This window comes from Perca flavescens, chromosome 1 (genome assembly GCF_004354835.1).
Source record: "Perca flavescens isolate YP-PL-M2 chromosome 1, PFLA_1.0, whole genome shotgun sequence".
Taxonomy (NCBI): Eukaryota; Metazoa; Chordata; class Actinopteri; order Perciformes; family Percidae; genus Perca; species Perca flavescens.
This window is the reverse complement of record NC_041331.1, coordinates 40,587,646-40,610,205: the sequence shown is the minus strand read 5'-3', so window position 1 is coordinate 40,610,205 and position 22,560 is coordinate 40,587,646. Positions and strand designations below refer to the sequence as shown.

The 22,560-nt window shown below is 40.9% G+C and overlaps 1 protein-coding gene across 3 annotated transcripts in view; it reads left to right on the top strand.

The window, feature by feature from the left end:
- LOC114554001 (multiple epidermal growth factor-like domains protein 11) overlaps nt 1–22,560 on the top strand; it is a 194,169-nt gene that overhangs the window by 24,538 nt on the left and 147,071 nt on the right. For all 3 annotated transcript variants that reach the window (XM_028575535.1, XM_028575527.1, XM_028575544.1), the window contains exon 2: nt 16,963–17,067. The gene's annotated coding sequence lies outside the window, so the exon portion shown is untranslated. The remainder of the gene's footprint in view (nt 1–16,962; nt 17,068–22,560) is intronic.

The window sequence follows — 22,560 nt, the reverse complement described above, 5'->3', positions numbered from 1 at the left end:
TTTACAGCCCCCCTCTCCTGGCTTAAAATAACTCATTGTTGTCGGCTCCAGCCGCTAAACTACACGTTGTAAACAGCCATGGGCTGCATGCCTGGTCCTCCCGGTAACGTTAACAGTTAGCAGGGTTAGCATGCCGGCGTTAGCCAGGACCAGTCGGGATCACTTTACTGGCTGTCTCAATTGTTTTTGCGAGTAACCAACTTGGTTACTCTAGCTATATAATTCAATGTGAGTACACAAATGTTGAAATGACAAAAAATGCCCATCCCTAGTAGCTGTGATAAATTAGCCTGAAGCTAATGCTTACCTGTTCAGGAGAAAATAAGCCAACTCCGTTGATCCTGTTCGTTTGTTTGCTGCTTTCATGGCTGTACTACCGTTACAGCTGTAGCGCGCTGGGTTTATGTTTTTACAGGTATATCTGGCAACCCGGCCTGCCTGTCAAACTGGGCCGTTGATAACAACACACAGATCAAAACATAAACATAAATTCCGTCACGGAATGTAAATTTCAAAAAGAAAAAATACTGACATTAGCATTGTTGTCAGAAAAGATAGTGTTTCAGTTTAACATGTTTCCTTAATATCTGATGAGGCATTGGTGTCATTTTTGGATTTATTACAGTACAAATATTACATATTGGACCTTTAAGACCGACGCAGTTGTCAGTTTCCCATCCAGCGCCCACGTTGTTTAAATAGCAAATGCACCTGCGCCAATCTTTGCGCCCATGGGCTTAAGGTCGCGCCATTGACCAACAAAAACCTGGTCTGAAGTCAATAATGCAGCATTACATTGTTTTTTTAACAGCGCATTAGTACAATGCGCGTGCACACTACGATTGTTACACGCACAGGAACGTGCAGCAGCACGCAAACATGCAAAAGATTAAAAATGAAAATATTACAGCACCTATTTGAACATTAAAATAGGGCCCACAGTCTGTGCCGCAAAACGCTGAGGCTGCGTCAGTTATTAAAAGGGGCTGCTTTCACAATGTTCGATTCGTTGATAAGCACATTTTTCGTCCTACTCAAAACGTTCAGTCCTGTGTGATCCTCGGGGGCAAACATTGCCTCCGACCCTTTCACGATGAAGTCTTTGCTGATGAAAACAGATTCATGTACAATTCCACAATTCGGCTGAACATAAAATCTGCTATGGCCTCAAAATGATGCATTTTTCATGCAATGTTTGTCTCGACTACTGCTCAACACTTGACGTTGGTTTAAAAGAGCCAGAGCCTTTTCTCTTGCTAGGTGATAAGTCATTACCTCCGTAGTCTTTTTGTGCGTCCTGTTAAGCATGCTTGTGTGATCAGTTGAGAATTATTTTTTTTGGTGAAGTTTACTTGGCCTTGGTAGCATCATTGTATTAAATGTTTTAGATGGTTGTACACATTTGCTGTTTTACTTTGTCTTGCAGTGTAATGTTTGCGCGTTTTATCTGTCATCGTCTTTTGAATCCAAAAATCTTTCAATCGACAAAACCTTTTTACACATTTTCTCTTAGAGCTGAGATAAGCAAATACAAGCAGATTTAGTTTTTTTCCTCAGCATCACAGGGTATGCTCTATCAACCCCACAGAATGATATAGGTTGTTTTTTTCTTCCACTGTATTCTCCTCCCCTGTAACCCCCTTAGATTCATCTACAGTACGTCAATGTTCTTCCTTCTCTACCAGTGCAGATTTTCACATGGCTCAACTCACACGTGAGAACTTGGGAGCGTTGAGTTTGATGCAACATATCTTCCTGCTGATACAAATACGGCAGAATTGTTGCCATGTAAGAGATGCATTGAGGCATTAATCAAGTTGTGATTGATCGTACAGCCGTATGGCCTCCATGATATGTTTACTATTTATTAACTTTACTGATGCAGCTCTAATCATATTGTAGTGATGTGTTATTTTTTTGTGTGATGATTGTCTCAAAGCGTACCTGCATTTATGTTCAACTAATATTTGTGCCTAAAACTGAAAGTTTCAAAAGGTGAATTTTCAGTCAAAGTCACGTAGTTCCAGAACGTAATATGAGAGTCTACAGAAAATCCATATGGCCTGATACGTTCCTGATTGAACCTTAGTGCTTAATCAGCATCATACATAGGCTTCTAATCAATGTAAAGGTGGGCGGAGTGGGAGCCAGCCTGCCTGACAAATTACAGAGAGTGAATTGTGTGTGCCCGGGCTTCAGAAATACCTCACAGCAGTTGTCTGACAGCCTTCACTCCTGAATTACGCAGCTGACATCGCTGCTCTCTCGGGAGAAAAAGTTCCTGCTGGGATGTGGAGAGTTTGCGTCGGTTGTTTGTTCTCGCAGACCTTGATAAAAGCTCATCGCCGTTACCTCCATCTCTGTGACTGTGCTAAATGCCTTTCAAGTCTGGAGCGTGGGTTTGTTTTTAAATACAGTAGACTAACAAAGAAAGCAGATCTTGTGGTGAGAATAGTTGAGCGATTTGTAAGATTTCGTCACTTTGATTAAGTTTTGCATGTCATGATGGCATTTTGTGATCCGATAAAGGCAATGTACAGAAACCCCGTCAGCCAGATCAGTGTTTTCCCTAGTTTTGTGGAAGACTTAAAGGTCCCATGACATGGTGCTTTTTGGATGCTTTTATATAGACCTTAGTGGTCCCCTAATACTGTATCTGAAGTCTCTTTTATATAGACCTTAGTGGTCCCCTAATACTGTATCTGAAGTCTCTTTTATATAGACCTTAGTGGTCTCCTAATACTGTATCTGAAGTCTCTTTTATATAGACCTTAGTGGTCCCCTAATACTGTATCTGAAGTCTCTTTTATATAGACCTTAGTGCTCCTCTAATACTGTATCTGAAGTCTCTTTTATATAGACCTTAGTGGTCCCCTAATACAGTATCTGAAGTCTCTTTTATATAGACCTTAGTGGTCTCCTAATACTGTATCTGAAGTCTCTTTTATATAGACCTTAGTGGTCCCCTAATACTGTATCTGAAGTCTCTTTCCCCAAATTCAGCCTTGGTGCAGAATTACAGCCACTAGAGCCAGTCCCACAATGAGCTTTCCTTAGGATGTGCCATTTCTGTGTCTGTAGCTATTGAGGAGGAGAGAGGGGGGGGGGGCAAGGTGGAGGGTGGGGGTGTGGCCTTGACCAACAGCCACTTTTCTCGTTTGAAAGCCATGATGTCTCTCTCTCTCTCTGATGGGGGGCCAAATTCTCTGGGTGGGCAGAGCACAGAAAGGGGAGATAACCTTGCTCCTTATGACCTCATAAGGAGAAGATTCCAGATCGGCCCATCTGAGCTTTCATTTTCTCAAAGGCAGAGCAGGATACCCAGGGCTCGGTTTACACCTATCACCATTTCTAGCCACTGGGGGACCATAGGCAGGCTGGGGGAACTCATATTAATGTTAAAAAAAAAACTCATAAAGTGAAATTTTCATGCCATGGGACCTTTTAAGCATGTTTTATGCTTCTGCGTAAAATATACGCCGTGGCTATGTACGTAGGTATGTGGAGACCCAAACCAACGCCGGACCCTACACCGTAGCCGGACGTGTGCCCCCTGAAAAATCTAACTACACGTCGCTTGGCCGTGGCCCCCCCCAACTCATTTCCTCTCCATAAACAACATGAAATCAAGGAGAGGGTTAACTTTTCCTGCTACAGATTTCCCACCGTGGTCTGAAAGCTCAGATGAGACACTTTGTTTCTCTCACTATGACTCTAGAGTCGGTACTCACTCCGAAGCTAATCGCCGTCACTCTCTCACTCTCCCTCGCTCTACCACACACTCCCTACACACACACACACACACACACACACACACACACACACACACACACACACACACACACACATGCCAGCTCGATGCACACACCAACGCACAAGTATAAACTTCAGGCCACTTCCGTAGGCTACGGCGAAAGCTCTGCGTGGAGCCTCCGCAGAACCATAAATTAGGTGCACATATTTAATGGGGGGTTAAAGGGTCTTCCGTCAATTTTCTTTACGTTTTTCAATAAAAAAAAAAAACAATGGAATTTCACATCATTTTCACCATTAATATTATCATAACTGTGTCTAAACATTAGAAAAGCTAGAGCCGAGAATACATAAAAAAACACAAAAAGCGTAAAGACAAAACTTGCTAAAGAGTTCCAGTGGGCACCAGCTACATTCATTCGATCTGATCTTTTACTTTAGGCTTAGGTGGAGCCTAAAACTGCTTGGGCAGCTTGGGCAGTCTTTTTATAGTAGGGAAATCCAGGTTCAGTAACTGTTGTCAGTCACTGTATAGATTTGTCAGTGTGGGTTTTCCCACCCCCACCTCGTTCAATTCAATTTTATTTATAGTATCAAATCATAACAGCGTTATTTTGAGACACTTTACAGATAGAGTAGGTCTAGACCACACTCTATAATTTACAAAGCCCCAACAATTACAGTAATTCCCTCAAGAGCAAGCATTAGCAGTGGCTATTGCGACAGTGGCAAGCAAAAACTCCCTTTTTAGGAAGAAACCTCGGCAGACCCAGACTCTTGGTAGGCGGTGTCTGATGGGGCCGGTTCAGTCCTCTCCACTATCTTCCGTCCTCACAGAGGCTCCATAATAGAGAAGCAGAAACTGGGGCACCCATGTTTCAGAAACCCCTTTAGTGTGTATGTGTGAAACTCAGGCCACATCAACTATTTATGCTGCGCAGACCGCAACCTCATTCAGGCATACGTTCAAAGGAAAAGTAACCAGCAGTCATTATACAGCTTGCACTCATTATGCAGTATTGTACATTGATCCTTCTTTCATTTGGACGATGTGTACTATTTTTTTTTTTTTCATATATATTAACACTGCAAGATACTTGGAGAGATTGGAGATTTTTTAGTAAAACATCATACAGAGCATGCTCAACATGCCATCTGGGAAATCAGGTCAATTACTGGAGGGATTATTTTTCTAATCATAGTGGATAGATTTGTGGTGCAAACTGAGATTAGCAGAGCTATCTCTTGGCAGGAATTCCATTTTTAGGTTAAATATGCTGATCTGCTTCCTGTACAGAAACGCAATGGATAAAACCAAAGTAAGAATAATGGAATCTATTTTACATGATGTGCTATTTCTGAAAACTTTAGATCCATTACTCGAAGATGCAACTTTTTGGGCTATTATTATTTATTTTTGTATCACTTACAAACAGTTCACACTCATGCTGGCAGCACTTTTTACTGCTGACTCTTTATTGTGCAGTTCACTTCCTGATCCTAAATGTTTGACATTAGTTCAATTAGGAGTAGTCTATATCGACGACGTTTCATTTCCAGGATTGTTCAAGTGCTGCCGGAAATTCCGCCGGATGTCCCTCATTTCGGCCGGATGTCCGTTACCTTCCGCTGTCTTTGTGTTGGCGTTCTAACCTCCGGTGGATTTGTGAGGACTATGGTTAACTGCTCCTCAGATCTCTGCAGGGTAAATCCAGACAGCTAGCTAGACTATCTGTCCAATCTGAGTTTTCTGTTGCACGACTAAAACTACTTTTGAACGTACACATGTTCCACCCAAACAAGTTCCTTCCAGAGGCTATTTTGCAGAAGCACCGTGGCTCCGTGCAGAGCTTAGTGCCGCCCAAGACAATTGTGATTGGTTTAAAGAAATGCCAATAAACCAGACCCCCGCAATAATCAAAACTGGCCATTGCATGAAAAGAAAACCTATTAAAATTTCCCTAACAAAAATAAAGGCATTTGGTGGGCGGGTTGGCTCAGTGGGTAAAGCAGGGGCAAGTATACTTCGAGGTTTATGCCTCAACGCAGAGGGTCCAGGGTTCGAATCAGACCTCTGACGATTTCCTGCATGTCCTGTTGAATTAAAGGCGGAACAGCCCAAAAATTAAAAAATGAAGACATTTGAACCATAAATTGATGCGAAATTCACCTGAATGCAGAAAAGATGCTTACAATTTCTATTTTGCTCAAAAGTGGACATCTCAAGCCCATCTCAATGTTGAACCCAAAATTACGCCCTTGTGTACATCCATAACAATCATACTTGCAGCACATAAAACATCTCATAAAAAAGAAGCTCAATCTAGTTGGTTTAACTAAAAGACACAAAGCTGTGGCGGTCTTAATTCAACATGTGGATCCTTGACTGCATCGATCTGCAGAGGAACATTATCACTGGAGATTACAGAAGTTTCAGTCAATTTATCAATAAAGAAACCATATAACTATGAATCCACGTAACCGTTAGTTTCAGTTGAGGCCTTGGTCGCCACTGGGGCCAAACAAATATTTAATAATTCTGTTGAGCTCTTATGATCCTGAGGTGGATCCTTGTGTTGAAACATATTTAAATGTTATTGGATTCAGTGGTGGAACACTTCATCCTTCTGCCACGAGAATCATCACACAGGACATTATAATGGCTTTAAGGACAGCGGGAGAAAAGGCGGTTACATTCATTGTAATGTGCAACAAGGTGAACTTATTTTTGTTCGGCAGTGATTTAGTCGAACGTGACCTCCTGAGAACCGGTGAATCGTGAGAACAATCAAGGACATGTAGGCTGATAAACACAACACGGTGGGTTATTTGTCACAGAATTCAAAACCTTATCAAACACTTCATCCCACCTGCTTAAGAATCAGAGAAAGAGCAGAATAACTCAAAACCTGACAGGAGGAGGAGGAGGAGGAGGAGGAGGAGGAGGAGGAGGGAGCCTATTTACCCTGAAGTGCTCCTATTTTTCAGCCTGAGCATGACATGATTGGTGAAACATATGGTGAAATCTTGTTTTTGGACAGCCATTATTTGTTGACGACAGTTTATGAGAAGAAGAGTGTGAAAAATGACATTGTCGCTGCCTGGGCGAGTCAGTGGCAGAGTCTCTAAACCTTTTTTTGGCTGCTTTCTGTGTAGAACGTCATTCCTCAGCCTACAGTGTACATTTTAAATAGCTGCACTTGCAGAATTTCTTGAATGTCATGGGACAAATTATCTCACTAATATAGCAGTGGGGAGTCTCCACTTGGAGAATATATTCAGCTGGAATTTAAGAAAATTGTGCCGTTTTGTAGCATAACATGTTTACATGGATGATGGATGCTTTTCCGTCGCCCACTGCCCTCATCAGGCTTCTCTGTCCTGCAAGGCAGAAATGCTTTCTCAGCTCTCTGTAGCACACTGTGTTTCTCCTAAAAAGCTATTACTTCATTGTCCCGGATACCAAGAGGGAGCTGCAAAACAGTGAAAGCTTGGCTTTTCCCGGGGCTAATTATACATAAAGTTCAAGTTAAATGTCCCCAGGAGCCAAAGACATTACAGACTATGAGGGGTTATAGGCGGCTCGGTGGACTGCATTTCTGCCCCTAGAAAGTCTTTTCATTTTCCATGTTGAAATATTTCTCCCTGAAGTTCAGGCTTGAATCTGTCTCTTGTGATAAAGCCTTGAGAAAGCAACCCTAGTCAGTAAGAGACAGCAGTTTTCTGATTCCACACACAAACATTGCAAAACCTAACTTTCTCTGGCAATTAAGAAGTGAAGGTTGTCCAAATCAGATATGTCAGGACGACTCCTGTTCCACTGACGGCTGCCCTGGTTAATGATGTAATGTTGTGGTTCACGATAAATATGATCACCATGCAGCACAGTATCATTTCATCATGTGGCTGGGCCAGTGTCAAACTAGCCCGTTTCTCTTATTACTGCACTCACAGAATTGACACAAAATGCCACGAACATCCACCAAATTGGACATTCAACAATGGTACTGGTACTGTTATTGTTCTATGTTCTATGTTAGTATGTCAGTCATGTTGTATCTGTATTTATTGTTTATTTCATATTAATGTTTAATATGTTTGTTTCTCAATGCACCAACCACCAAGGCCAATTCCTTGTAAGTGTAACTTACTTTGGCAATAAAACCTGATTTTGATGTTTTGATAATTACTATAAAGGATAATTTGTTATAGTAATGTTACCTGGCTACCGGAACTACGTAGGTGGCAGTATAGTTCTAGTTCCGTTTAGTACCTGTTGTTATTGTTGTGATCGCTCGCTGGCTCTGGTGTGGACTCGGAAAGTTCGTCCGCACTGGAGTTGGAGCGTTCTACAGAATATTGCCATCCTTGACTGTAAAAGAAGACAAACATCTTGTCCCGAGTAATCCTTTCTCCTGCAAAATTGACATCTAAATATCCCTCTTTGGCTTAAGCTAACAACATCCTACTTGACATTTTTACTTAACCCTCCTTTTGTCCTTGGGTTGAATTAGACCAATTTTCAAAATGTTTCTCTATCAGAAATATATATATATTTTTTTTTTTAAACCAAATTGTCAAAAAATCAGTTCAGTACTTTCATTGAATTTGGGTGTTTTATTCAATTTTATAGCATTTGAAAAAAATTATAAAAAAAAGGTTGAAAAAAAAAAAAAAAAAAAACGTCAAAAAGTGCCGAAAAAAAATCAACAAAGACATCGGAAAAAGTGACAAAAACGTTGAGGAAAGTGATAAAATTCTGACCCAGGAAAACAAAAAGTTGCATGGTCGACAGGAAGACAACACGAGGGTTAATATGATCTCTTAGACCTGGCAGTGTGATGTTCAGAGCTGGTTTTATTTAAAGAACAGGGCTAGCAATATTCATTGTTTCTAGTCAACAAATCCCATTAGAAATAAAAGAAAAACTAATTATTTGATCCCACTAAGTATTGTGTGTGTGTGTATCAAAGCCTGATACAGTATATCTTCATCTTCTGTGCCATAAAAACAATTGATGAGCCACACTGTTGCACTGGGTAACATGTTACTTCACTACAATGACCACACACATTGTAGTTTATTTAAACTAAATTACACAAACACAATCGCTAAGTGTGTATTCAAACCCTCCCCTTCGAAATTCGACATTGGGACAACCCTAAGCCCTTACAAATTTAGCGAAAACGTGCACCAAAGTCTGTGAGTCTGTGAGTCCGGACTTTGGGATTGGGCCAGTGTCCTGCTGCCACAAACACTCACTAAAGCAGAGATCTTCAACAGGGGGTCCGGGGCCCCTAGGTGGTCCTCAGAGCTACTGCAGGGGGGCCTTCAAATTATTAATTTTTTGAAAGTTTTTTCAAAAATGAAAATGTCTTTACATGAATCCAACATATTATTAGCAAATAAAAACCAGCATATTTGTGAAAAAAAGACATTAATGATAGGCTAACTGCCTTTTAGGTAAGGTAGTCCCTAAGGTAGCCATCCATAGATACAGTTCATCCCAGGGATTCACTGTGCCACATTTATGTTTAACATTAAAACATTATTTTTTATTATAATACTAACAGTTATTTAATAGCTTAGTATTATAAACTAAAAAGGTATGCATACACTTTATTGTAGGCCCAGTTTAACATGCAACTCATTTTATACAATATATGTAGTAGGGGACCCCTGCTTCGTCTCTCTTTCAGTTAAGGGGTCCTTACCTTAAAAAACGTTGTAGACCCCTGCACTAGAGCATCAAATGTAGATTAATCCGCTGCTGAAAATAGTTCCCAACAAGTGCACTATTTCCACCTTTTTAAGTAATGTTTAATTAAAAGCTACAGTGACCTGCTGTTTTAGGTAATTACAATTATATATTTGTAAGTTGTTTTTAAAGATGTATGTCTTCTGTAGGAACCAATGGGCTGAGGGACCCAGACCAGGTAGTGAAGTATTGAGAGACGGACCAACGCATTTTTGTTTTGTGGTGTTTATACGGTTTAACAAACCCTGGTTTACTTATATTTAGCAATGTCCCAATATTCTCAAGCTGCACATAGTAGCCAGCATCAGTTGATTTTTAGGGCTTTTATTACCTTTTGATAGGTTGAGAATCACAGAAAAGGGGAGATAGAGGGGATGACACGCAGCAAAGGGCCGCAGGTCGGATTTGAACCCTGCCGCTGCCAAGGACTCTGCCTATATGGGGTGCTTCAGTTAATATTAACAAATTTTCAGGTCATATTTTTGGTGTAGCTTGTCTGTCTGTCTGTCTGGATTATGGCCTGGTTTTCATGAAACTTGGTTGAAGGGAGTAGCATGGGCCAAGGAAGAACCCAGTCTGCGGCTGCAGGACCTGGAGCTCACCGCCAGTGTTTCAGTTTGACTGTTAAAAAGTGTTTAGATAACTAAAAGGTATTTATTTAGAAGCTGGTTAGTTAGCTAACGCTAGCTTGCTATTCCACCAACACTGGCGGTGAGCTCCGGGGGGGATGTGCCGCTGCTACCGGGTGCGGGGCTCTCCGTGACCCGGCAGCGAAGCTTTCTGGCAATAATAGCGATGTTGCTCCGCTGGCCGATCCCCACTGGTGATGGTCCGTCTGTGGCTGCAGGACCTGGAGCCCACCGCCAGTGTTTCAGTTTGACTGTTAAAAAGTGTTAAGATAATTAAAAGGTATTTATTTAGAAGCAGGCTAGTTGGTTAGTTAGCTAACGCTAGCTTGCTATTCCACCAGGCTTCCATGCTACATAGCTAAATAAGCCGGACAGAGTTGTCCCTCATCTGGCAATAGAAACCCTGCTTTCCCCGTCCTGTTGGCTCAGAGCTCCACAGCCTAAGTCCACAGGTACAAATTAGTTTTGCACCAAATGTATCTCAACAAGTGTTGCAAAAGTCGAGGCGCAGATTCACCACTTTGTGATGCGAGAGAGCGCATACAGCGACAGATTCGAGAGGTTGTAATCACTGAATTGTGGTTGTGATGGAAAATTAACCTGAGTAAAAAAACAAAAAGTACACAAGTAAATGTTGCATTACAAGTTTGCAGCTGTCATTTACAAGTTCAGATTTTTTTTTACAAGCTTGTGTTTTTTTTCTTTTTGTGACTTCAAATTCAGATCACGTGTGAATATTTTTTACAAGTGCAAATTTTAGTTTTACAAGTGCAAATTTTAATTTTACAAGTGCAAATTTTAACATACAAGTTCAAATTTTTTGTTGTATTCTACAAGCTCTCACGTTTTGCACCATACTTACCTTCATACATTTCAGCGAAAAGAGGAGGCGTGTTCCGGCGCAGACATTACCTGGTGCTATTCTGCAGTTTCAGAAAATAATTCCGCCACAGACCAGGAAAAACCTGGTCTAAAGTCAGTGGCGCTAGTCTAACGTCAGTAGCACGTTATTCAGATGCTATTTTAGGGGCGCATGCTTGGCCATAATGTAGCGTGCGCACAACGCGCATACACTTCTCTCATCTACACGGACGCAGCAGTTCCCACTTTTGCAAACCAAACATAATTACAAAGAAAAATATTACTGAAAATGCGCTTCAGGTGTTTGGATAGATCAGGAGGAACTTTACAGTACAGTCCTCAAAAAGTCCCAGCATTCTTTGTGGCTTGTTGTGTTTTACATATTGCCATGAATAATGGATGTGTTGATGACATCAATGAGGAAATATTAGCGGACTTAAGGAGACGTGGTGTTGAACTACGGCGGAATTGGACACTTGAGGGTCCGGGAATGGCGATGCGCGATGTGCTCCTGGTGGAGCGGGTGGACGGAGATGGAGTGGGGGGAGGAGGAAGGGGACCAACAGGAGCAGGTGGTGCGTTTGGAGGCCCACGCTCCATGGCTGCAGCAATCCTCTCCAGACTTGAGGAGATGCGCCCGAGAGGCTGCAGCAACATCTCCACCCGGTCAAGACATTTATTACTTTGCCGCATCCCGGACAGCTCCCGCTGGCGTGCGCCAGGCAAATCCGCCGTCATAATAGCAATCCGCCATGGAACAAGCAAGTCACTGACAAGTATTTGTGATGTCTGAAGGGTTAAATGCGCCCCATCAAAAATCTTCCGCTCGACTCGGACCCTGCCCCCTCGTTTGTTAAGAGGCCTCCCATGTGATTCTACATAATATACAGTGCCGAGGGGGAGTGAACAAGGGCATTGCAAAGGATTATTGAAACTTCCTGCTGGTCTTCTGATTGGATTTCTCAACACTAAAAAGCATGCAGAAGATGACCACACTTATCCTTTAAGTCACTTGGCGCATTATACATGCAGCAGTGGCATGCATTATTGTTCTGAAAATCTCACTTTATAGTTTTTGTGACCTGTAGAGATTTCTGGGCTGTTTTATTGAGCCTGTTTTGCAAGTTTAATAAGAGCTATTATTTGAAAACCATCTGCAGTGAAATGCGAAAAAAAACCTTAATCGACAAAAGTAGCATGTCTTAAAGATAGAAGGGACTAAAGTGATCAATTTATTGACCGGGCTACAGGAGCATCAATACCACTCCTCCATCCTCAGCTCCCCTTTGCCTATAGGTGACCATTAATCAGGGCGAGATGAAGGGTGAATGGACGGATTAGGGTGATTTCGTTGACTGGTGCATTGCCAATTGAGCGTAGCTCTTATAGACCCTGTGCAAAGACAGAGGGTCACTGAGGTTAGGGTTCACTACCTCCCCCATCGTTATAACAGCTCCTCATGTACAGAAGCTCAGGACTTTGGTCTGTTGGAGAAAATACATTACTTTGACAGTGTTCATGATTTGTTAAATGTCTGAGGTGGTGTAATATTTCTTTGACGAACCATTTGATTAATTTATAAAAATGCTGCTGAAACACAAAGCGGAAGCAAAGTAATTGTACTGTAAATTTACTTTTGTCAATCCAGACTACATGCTCGTTAACTCCTGCTATTGCCCTTAATGTAGGCACTGGCATTACAACTGTCGTTGGTCACTGGGCGATTAGTTGTTACAGAGGATACATTACTTGTATAAATGTACTTGGCAAATACTAAATGCTAGGTGGTCTGGATATACGGAAGTACATTTCGTCCGCGCTTTGTGTGTTGCCGTTCTCAAAATCCCTTCGCCTCGGGGAAACCACAACCAACTTCGAGCTAGCGAGCTACACGCTGAAAATGGCAAGTTTTAATGAAAATTTGGATTGTGAAACAAGGCAGGCCTGCTTGGTTTTTTCAGGGAATGATTTACAAAGAATATGTTTACAGCATTTCCTCTCTAACTGGGATGTTTTGGGATTGATTGGTGGGATTGCTGTGGATACGGTGATACTCTGGTGGGAGCAAATTATGTTTATCCATGCCAATTTAAATAGCTCACGTTATTGTATCGTGGATGTCCTTTAATATTGTATGTGGTGTTTTCTTTTGCGGGGTACAAATGTTCCAGCAAAACAAGTTCCTTTCCAAGACTATTTTGCACAGCCGCTCTCGTTGCGTCCAGAGCTTATCTCGGCCCAAGACGATTGTGATTGGTTTAAAGAAATGCAAACAACCCAGAACCTTTTTTTTCCTATCCTAGAATGTATGTGTGGTGTAGCCAGACTCCACAGCACTGTAGAGATAGGTCTGGCAATGCGAGACTTAATGCTACAACTATAGTTGGTCCCTTTGTGCTAGACTATGGCTGCCCACTTCTCCTAATTAGTAAGGATGGGCTTAATGCAGAGGATACATTCCTTGTATGGCTAAATGTACTTGGCAAATATAGGCAATACAATTTTATTATTCTATTAATAATATATATGGCTCCATTTGGGTGTGTTTGACAGGAGTGACCCTTTAGCCTACTCAGCTACAGTAAATTGTGTGCTGCTTTGCCATCATTTTTGAGTTTAGATTACCAAAGAGTCCTGGGAGACCACTGAGGAGATCGACTTGTCTCTTTCTACTGTCAGCAAACTGTAACTCTCCATCATGGTGGAGCGGAGTATTGGCCACAGGGTCAATGACGCTTTGAGTGACACATTAGGATCTGCATGGTTTAGATGGCTTTACAAGTCTTTGGTAGCTCAAAGGTCAGCGCGTGTGTGGACACATTTTGGTCCTGGCTGTGGATGTGGGTCAATTTGTTGTAACCATTTGGTGCGAGGGAAAACCTATTGTAATCTTAAAGTAATCTGTGGGGGATGTTGACCTGTGTGTTCATTACAGAAAGCCGCCCATGGAATGGAGATACCCATTGTGCCATGCAATAAGTGACTTGATTGTATCGAGTTGAGTGAATTGAATCCAAACTACTGGACCTATGCATTTACATTTTCGAGCTGCAGTTACCCATTACCATTAAATAACTGGTTTGTATTTCATATTTTGCCATAGCCCATTTTCAGATCTCTCAGAACCATCTTGATTTTTTTCTCTTTCCTTTTACGTCAAGCCATTTTGTCCCTGATCTACATAGAAAATACCATGCAGAGGCCCGGGTTCAGTTCAAACCTGGGCCCTTTGCTGCATGTAACGCCCTCTCTCTCTCTAAGCGATAATACAATTACGGTTACCAAGAAATGAATAGTTATAATCAAACTGTATCCATATTGTGGGGCAAGTCACATGTAGCATCTATTTTTAACATGGAGCCGTGTCATCGGCACAGCTGATGTGAGCTTTAGCGGAAAGGGGGGAGGGACTGAGAATTTGTCGCTGTTCACATTTTTTGGCTAAGTCCTGGATCTTCGCAATCCTTCTTACAGCACCTTTAACTCCAGAGCGATGCACAGTAGAACATATGTTGTTTAACCCCATTAATCACTTTATGATTATATAAATATGTTGGAGAGGTTGCTTGTGGTCCTCTGTGGTTCATGATTTATTTTTTAATGAATAAAAATGACTTTCTACGGGGCCCCTGAGTGAGAGTTAACCATTACGGTGAGGATTAGTCTAAAAGAAAGTCCTGATACAGAATTTGAGTTAACAAGAGGCATTTGAGATCAAATATGGTGGTGAGATCATAAGTTTTTATTACTATCTAAATTAGATTAAATTGGATGACTCTTCTTTAAGAAATGGTCATTTAGTACAATCGGAAACCACTGATCTGATTGTTTAATTTTAATATGGTTATTTCAGCTCAAGAGTACGTCTTTCTTCTTTTACCAGTGCTCTGTATTACATTATATCCTCTTCCCCTATAAAGCCATAATACCAGTGTCTGTACCACGTCTTGGCAGCGCTGTCAGAGCTCATCGCCGACAGCTCTGCTCTGCAAAGCCCTGACATTGAGACATTCATCAGGGTCGGGGAAATATTGTTTGACTAACAATAACAGTGTTTTTATTGATTTTCTGTCGCTGTGAGTTGCTGCTTATGAGAAACAGCATCCAATGAACACACACACACACACAAAGACTGTACACACACATTACAGAGCACAAAGCTCTGTAGTTCTTCGGTTCTAATGCTGCTTTTCTAATTTTCATGAACTGCAGTGATAAAATATGGCCGAGCTCAGGTAAAACCACTGCCGACTGAATGTTTGATAGGTCTGAATTATCTCTCAGTGTAATCCTAAGGAATATCAGACAGAAGCTTCTACCTGTATGTGCTGAATTGGATGAATTTGAGGAAGTGAATTCTCTGCAGTTTTAGTGTCCTCCAGTCCATTTAACGACAAGGTGATGATTAAGACATTGTTGCAGTGCAAATATTTGGGGCAAACTGCAATATGTGTTGGGGGTGGGGGACTCTGCACCATCTTACTCATCAGACACACACACACTCAACCATTAAATTGTTCGCCAAGTATTTTTAATATCGGTTTGAGTCATGTCCTTTGAGGAAAATTTCTCTGATTCCAGCTTGTTAAATGTGAATATTTTCAGACGTCATGACCCAATCAGGCGGCGAAACGTCGGTGTCAGCGTCGCCGAAGGTCTCCGTTTGCATCCGTTGAGATCGCAACACAACCCCGCAGATTCCAATCCAAAACGGGTCAGAAGTGTTTCCAAATGTCTCCGGTTTAGGGGCTCAATTTGTTTTCATGCGTTTATGTAGAGCTTGATTAAACGATTTAATTGATTAGTTGTTAACTAATAAATTAATCGAATTTCATAATCTCTTAACCGACAGGTCATTTTTAGGAATTCAAGCTCCTTAAATGTGAATATGTTCTAGTTTCTTCTCTACATTTGAGGACGTCGTGTTGGGCTTTGTGAAACACGGATCCACAATTTTCAGACATTTTAGAGACCAAACAACTAATCCATTCATCCAGAAAATAAACGACAATGAAAATAATCGTTAGTTGCAGCCTTAGTTCTCCTTTTTCTTTAAATAATTACTATTTGAACAGACAAAAACAGTATAATTCAGACACCAAATGTACTGTTTACATTTCAAATAGAAGAATGAAATGATTCCAACTTCCATTTAGTTTGATTGTCCCCACAGTGTTGCATGATGGGGAGAATACTGTTGGAACTTGGACGTTGAAATAGTTTTCCAGTCCAGAAAAGCTTAAGTGACCCTGGATCATTATTGAAGCCCAAAGGTGCAACGTGGCTCTAAATATTGAGTTGTTGTGTTTTTCCTTGGTCCCTCTGCAGAGACTAGCCTTCTGTTTCTATTGTGAAGTTTGAAGAAGAGCTTTGCTAAACATGTAGCCTGTTTACTCCAGCTTGTTATAGACAGCATTAGTGTGCACTCGACACTGAAACAGGAAGCTGTTCTTATTTTAATCTGCACACATTTTGATAAAGCGTCCCGTGTCTTTTGCCAACGACACCTGATTTCGTCTCTTGTTATTCAGCTGTTGCTCGGAGGGAACTTTGTCTCTTTCTGTCCTTTCAGTCTGGTTGAACCATTGTACAGTGTTTGGTTCTCCACGTACATAAACAAAAAAACATCTTAAGAGGGAAAATATTTGTGTAGAAGTCTGATTTAATTTATTAATGCCTCTGTTTTAGTCGAAGGGATACGGCTGTTTTATATTGTTCATAAAGAAAATTGGGGAAAATGAACATACCTGTGAATAAAAAGTAGGTCATGTTGTCCTGTCAAAAATATCAAGAAAAAAATAGTTTGCAAAGAGGACTTTCTTCAACCTAAAAGCATGAGGATTCAGACATTTAGAGACGTCCTCTTTGACATCTGACTGGACCCAATCAAATTTGTGTGTGTGTTTCCATGGTAATACTATGTATTTGTTCTTAGTGTTTTCCTCTCTATGTTCCACACAGGCATCCTGAGGTCCAGCCCCATCCCCGTCCACTGGGGGTCTGTTTGTTTTGGTAGAGTTCAGTTCCACAACAGATTACCATTCATCACACACACCTTTGCTCAAGGTAAGCTGCATTTTGTGTCTCCAGGTGACATTTTTGGTTCCTGTCTAACATGAGATTTGAACTGTCTCTCAATTGAAATGAAATCCCTGGATCATGCTCCTTGGTTTGAACTGGCTCTCACAAAATATAAAAGTATTTTTCTGTAATCCTCAGCATAGGACTGGCTATTGTTCAGAAATTTTGATACCCCTTCCAATACCGATAACGTGAATTAGATACCGGTTCCTGAACAATCATTTTATTCGATACCAATTCTATAAAATCCATCTTAACGACAAGAAATAAAATTACGGTACAAATGTTGTTAGTAGTCTAGCCTCTCAAAATACAACAACACACGCGTGGAATTCGTTTTTGGATTTTAAAAATGAAAAAGAAAAAAAAACCACAAATGAGGTTGGCAAAATGAATGAATGAATAATTTGATAAAATGTCTTTATAAATGAACATTACATGGGGAATGAGTTTTTGCCTTTAACCTATCCCAAGCTCAACTGTCTCACTCACTTTACTATGTAATTATCTTCTATGTCCCATGTGAGCGATGCGGTTGTTTACGTCAAACTTGACTTGTCGTCCCTATCAATGCATCTCACAGAGGCTGAGTCACTGTCTGCAGCCCGTCCGTCTCCACATGGCAGACACCTGTGAGGAAAACAAAAAAAAAACACCCATCTTGTCTGACTTCTCAGTGTCTCCTCGTGGACTCGATTCATATTAAACCTAATGAGAATACTCCAGCAGTTGAACATCGTAATGCCATTCCTTTACGGGACAACGTGGGCGGGAGAATTTGGCTCGTACCACCTCTGTCACTCAGGGGTTTATTCATCATCACCATGATTCTCCAGGGCTGTCAGTGTGTGTGCGCCTCTGAAATGGTCATGGCCTGAGCAGTACTGTCATGCCCACGAGTTGCCGTCATACACCTCCAACACTCCCCGGTAAGGCTGAGCAATTTTATTGATTCTGCGATATAAATCGATATTTTATTCCCCAAGAAAGTATAGATTTTTATGCCGCGAGTATCGATACATAAGTCCCATTCAAATCCCCCGTGTTTACCCCCGTTCGCATTGCAGGAAGAGCGATTTGGTCAGCCAGCCGCTAGTGTCGCTGAAGAGCCGCCAACGTCAACTGGCGGCCCTCCGCCAAAGCTTTTAGTCTGGCCCCCAGAATAATCATGAATTCACAAAATGTAAAGAGGAAAAACTGTGTTCTGTTATTTATCATTTCAAGCATTTAGAGCAAAAACCCAGCCCCCTGTATCTACATCTCTATTCACATGCCGGGATTCTCTACAGCGATGACCGAGCTCCACACACACAGCTGAGCCGAGATGTGTGTGCGTTAAAACACACACACCGCTGAGCCGAGATGTGTGTGTGTTAACACACACAACCGCTGAGCCGAGATGTGTGTGTGTGTGTTAAAACACACACACGGCTGAGCCGAGATGTGTGTGTGTGTTAAAGGTTAAAACACGCAGCACCTGACTGGGAACGATACAGATTTACCAACGGCGGCTGGGGCAGATGAACTCACGCTGGTCTCTTTTCTGTAAATAGGCTCCAATTAAACCTTCGTGAGTAGAAAGTCAACACTTATCAGTGCACTCACCTGTGTAGACCGGCATAAACATGTAGAAAGCCATATTTCAATCTGCTCTGTCTGCTCAGTTCGCTCTTATCCACCGCGCTGTTTTACGCTAACACAGCTCTACTCTGCAAATAGCGAATATTTACAAACAAGCTAAAACAAAAGCTGTCGGTTTGTAGTCTAACTGTTTTAGGTTGCCGGGAATCTGGAAATTTTGACAAATTCTTGTAAACCTCACTGCTGGCTGAACAAACCAAACCCTCCGCTAGAGCGGACAATCTGGAGCTACTTAATATGCACGTGAATGACGCGATCGTTATGTTCGAGTGATGATGATGATGATGATGATGATGATGATGGTTGTATTATTTTGCAACAACATCGTGCAACAGCCTTTCTTTCTGCAAGCATTTTCCACCAATCAGGATGCTGCATGCTACAATAATTTTTCCATAATCATAGACTTTAACCATCACTCCTCAGTGAACTGCCTCCTAGTCTGAGATCATTTTCTAGTTAAAGAGCCAGTTATCATTATGGAGTTACCATGTTTTTTGGGAGTTTGCTCACACTAATACATGTAAAAAAAAAGCATTAATTCAGTAAGAAAGTGAAAAAGAATAGGCGTATTAGGTATAAATTAATTTTATTTTCTTTTATTTGAAAGTCCGGCCGCCAGAGTGCTTAGAAAAATTCTGAAAAAAATGTAGTTGATGATCCCTGCTGTAGACTCTCTGTCCAGTCAGAGACATATATTGTTTAATTGATGTTTTCAGTTCAATTAATTAAATCCAAGTAAATGGAACACTCACAAGATGTCACCAAAATCACTCTGTCCCCTTTAAATCTTTCAGAAAATGATGTAAGTGTATCGAATTATATTGAATCGTATAGTTTGCTGAATATCGTGATATATATCGTATCGTGAGCTGAATATTGTGTATCATATCGTGAGATTAGTGTATCGCTACAGCCCTACTCCCCGGAAACATTAATTGCATAAACATTTTGAAGATAAGGGGGCCACGATGGAGATATTCGTCATATCAGGATGTTTGGAATTCAGACTGGCGTGAAAAAAAAAAGGTTTTGATTATGATTTTATCCGGAATTTCTATCTGCAATTCTCCCCTTGCATCAGAGCTGTAAACATGGGGATACATGATAACAATAATAATATCTATGCAGCTAAAAATCAATGCTACCTTAAATTCTTTTGCACTGAGAATTGTTTTCTCCCATTTGAGTAAAAGAAATTGACACCTTGGGTAAAGAGTGATGATTCCCCGCTGGCCTCTGCCTTTACTGTTGTATCTAACCTTTATGTAAAGCAGTGAGGGATTTCTGTGGAAAACACGATTGGTTATGTCAGGCACACAACCCCACAGTGAGTTGTTGCTTTCTGATTGGCATTCTCAGCAGTGCACGCGTGTCCTGCCATTTCATCTTTCCTAAACTTTCACAGCACTCGCTCTTTTCTCCTGATGTGCATTCAGCCTCCGTGCATTCAGCCTCCGTCCCTTTGCGCCGCAGAAAATAACAGTGGATCACCCCCCCCCACGCAGAAGTTTCACTGCCCTGTGAACTCGATCGGAATTTCAGAAAATCTCCATATTTACACCCTAATTACCCTGCTTTCCATTTTGCTTTTTGTATTATGACATTGGCCACTGACAGTTTCCTAGCCTGCTGATGTTTTTGAAATTGCAGCTTGTATCCATTTTTATTTTAGTTATCTTAGTTTATTTATAGCAAGGGTCCGCTCTGTGCCACCCTTGTAAATTACAGTAAAATTACATGTAATTTCCTTCCATACTGCTTTACACCCCCTGCCCAACTAACTTGAACATTTGTGCAAATACGTACACATGTACACGTTTTCATTCAAGCTTTGAAATTGTCAAAGACAAACAATTGAGATGACACAAAATTTAAGTTTAAAAGGATATATATATATATACATACACTGTTATCAGAGACATCACTTGTCCTTTGTGGTCTCCATCTTTTTCCTGATGATTAAAGAGGAAGCTCTCCTCAAAATACACATGTGGCGTATGAGTAGTTTGGGTCTTAAGACCAAAAACTACTACTTTAGACCACTAAAACCAAGAAAGTGGATCACATCACTCCAGTACTGAAGTCTCTACACTGGCTTCCTGTGCCTCAAAGAATTGATTTCAAAATAACATTACTGATCTGCTACTACACTATGACCCACCCAGACCTCTCAGGTGGTCTGGGACAGGTCTACTTGCTGTCCCAGAGTCAGAACTAAACAGGGAGAAGCAGCGTTCAGTTTTTAATGCGCCACATATCTGGAACAAACTCCCAGAAAACTGCAGGTCTGCCCCAACTCTCAGTTCTTTTAAATCAAGGCTGAAGACCTTTCTTTTTTAAGTTGCCTTTCTTTAAATAACCTATTTTATCTGCTTTTATACGTTTAACTGTTTTAACTGCTCTTTCTTTAAATTTTTATCATTTTTATACTGAAGTTGACACTGTATGACATTCTATAACTGCTCTTTAATGTTTAATTTGTTATACTGACTGTAACTTTTATTCACATATATTTATCTCTCAGTTCTTTGGGGTTCTAGTTAGATCAATTAATAGAATTTAATTTATTATTATTATTTATTCCAATGAGATTTTGCAGAAACGGACATATTTCTGATTATTTCTTTGATATGGGTGTGACAATAGCTTACAGAAGAGACAGGCTGTGGACTGTCAACAAAATGTTAGTTTGATAACTAACTAAAGGGTTTGAGTACCAAAACAATTACAATTGAACAGGAATAGTCTGAGAAACTATTAAATTAAGAATAAAATAAATAGTCTACGAAACTAGCACGTTTCCTGACTATTAGAGACGGTCTGAAGACCGTTATGGGTTTTGCAAGGTTTGCCGAAGAAAAGAACTAAGCCTTGTGGTGACGACTGCACTGAAAAAGAAAAAGGGTGTACTAAAGCTTCTGTAACTATGGGGAATGTATCCTCCATGTGAAGCATCAGGACCCATTGTTGGTGAGATGAACCAGAAATATTGACCGAATTGCTTGAGATGTCTGACATATTGGTCCTTTCTTTCATTAACCTATTTTATCTGCTTTTATATGTTTAACTGTTTTAACTGCTCTTTATTCGAATCAGATTTAGAATCTGTTTTTTTGAAAAGTACAGTAGGTTTTTACATAAAAGGAATTTGCTTTGGTGTTTGGTGCATAGACAAGGTGCATAAAAAGAATTACAATAAAAATATTTGGAATATTGTTCAAAAGATATGTGCAATGTGACTGTTTACAATGGAAGAGCTGTGCAAACATATATTCGAGGGGATGTGCAAAGATTCACAATAAGAATATGCAATGTGCAGAGATATAGACGCAAAGATGATAGTTAATGTAACGCATACAAGGAGAAGACGTTAATGTAATGTGTGAGAATCTGTCTCAGTGGGGGTCCCAGGCCTTGTTTATGAGGCCAACTGCTCATGGGAAGAAAGTTTTTGTGGCGTGAGGTTTTGGTCCTGATGGACCGCAGCATCCTGCCGAAGGGGAGTGAGTCAGGGGCTGGAGGGGTCTGTTACAATCTTTCCTGCCAGCCTCAGACTACATTTACATTGCTAAGTTTTGTTTTTTAAACAGAGTTTTTAACCAAATGTGATCTCCGTGCACACAAGCGTTTTTAGCTCCAGTAGAAGAACTAATCTCCGCTTAAACTAACACGCCCAAACCGCATATTTCATCAACATTCTCGTATACTGGGCACGCATGTGGCGGGGTAAACCAGAGGCAGCATGTATACTCCGCCCGTTGCTGGTAGTTTCCATGGTAACGTTAGTATCTTAGTCTCAGACCCCGTTTACACGTACGTGGTTATTTTTACCAA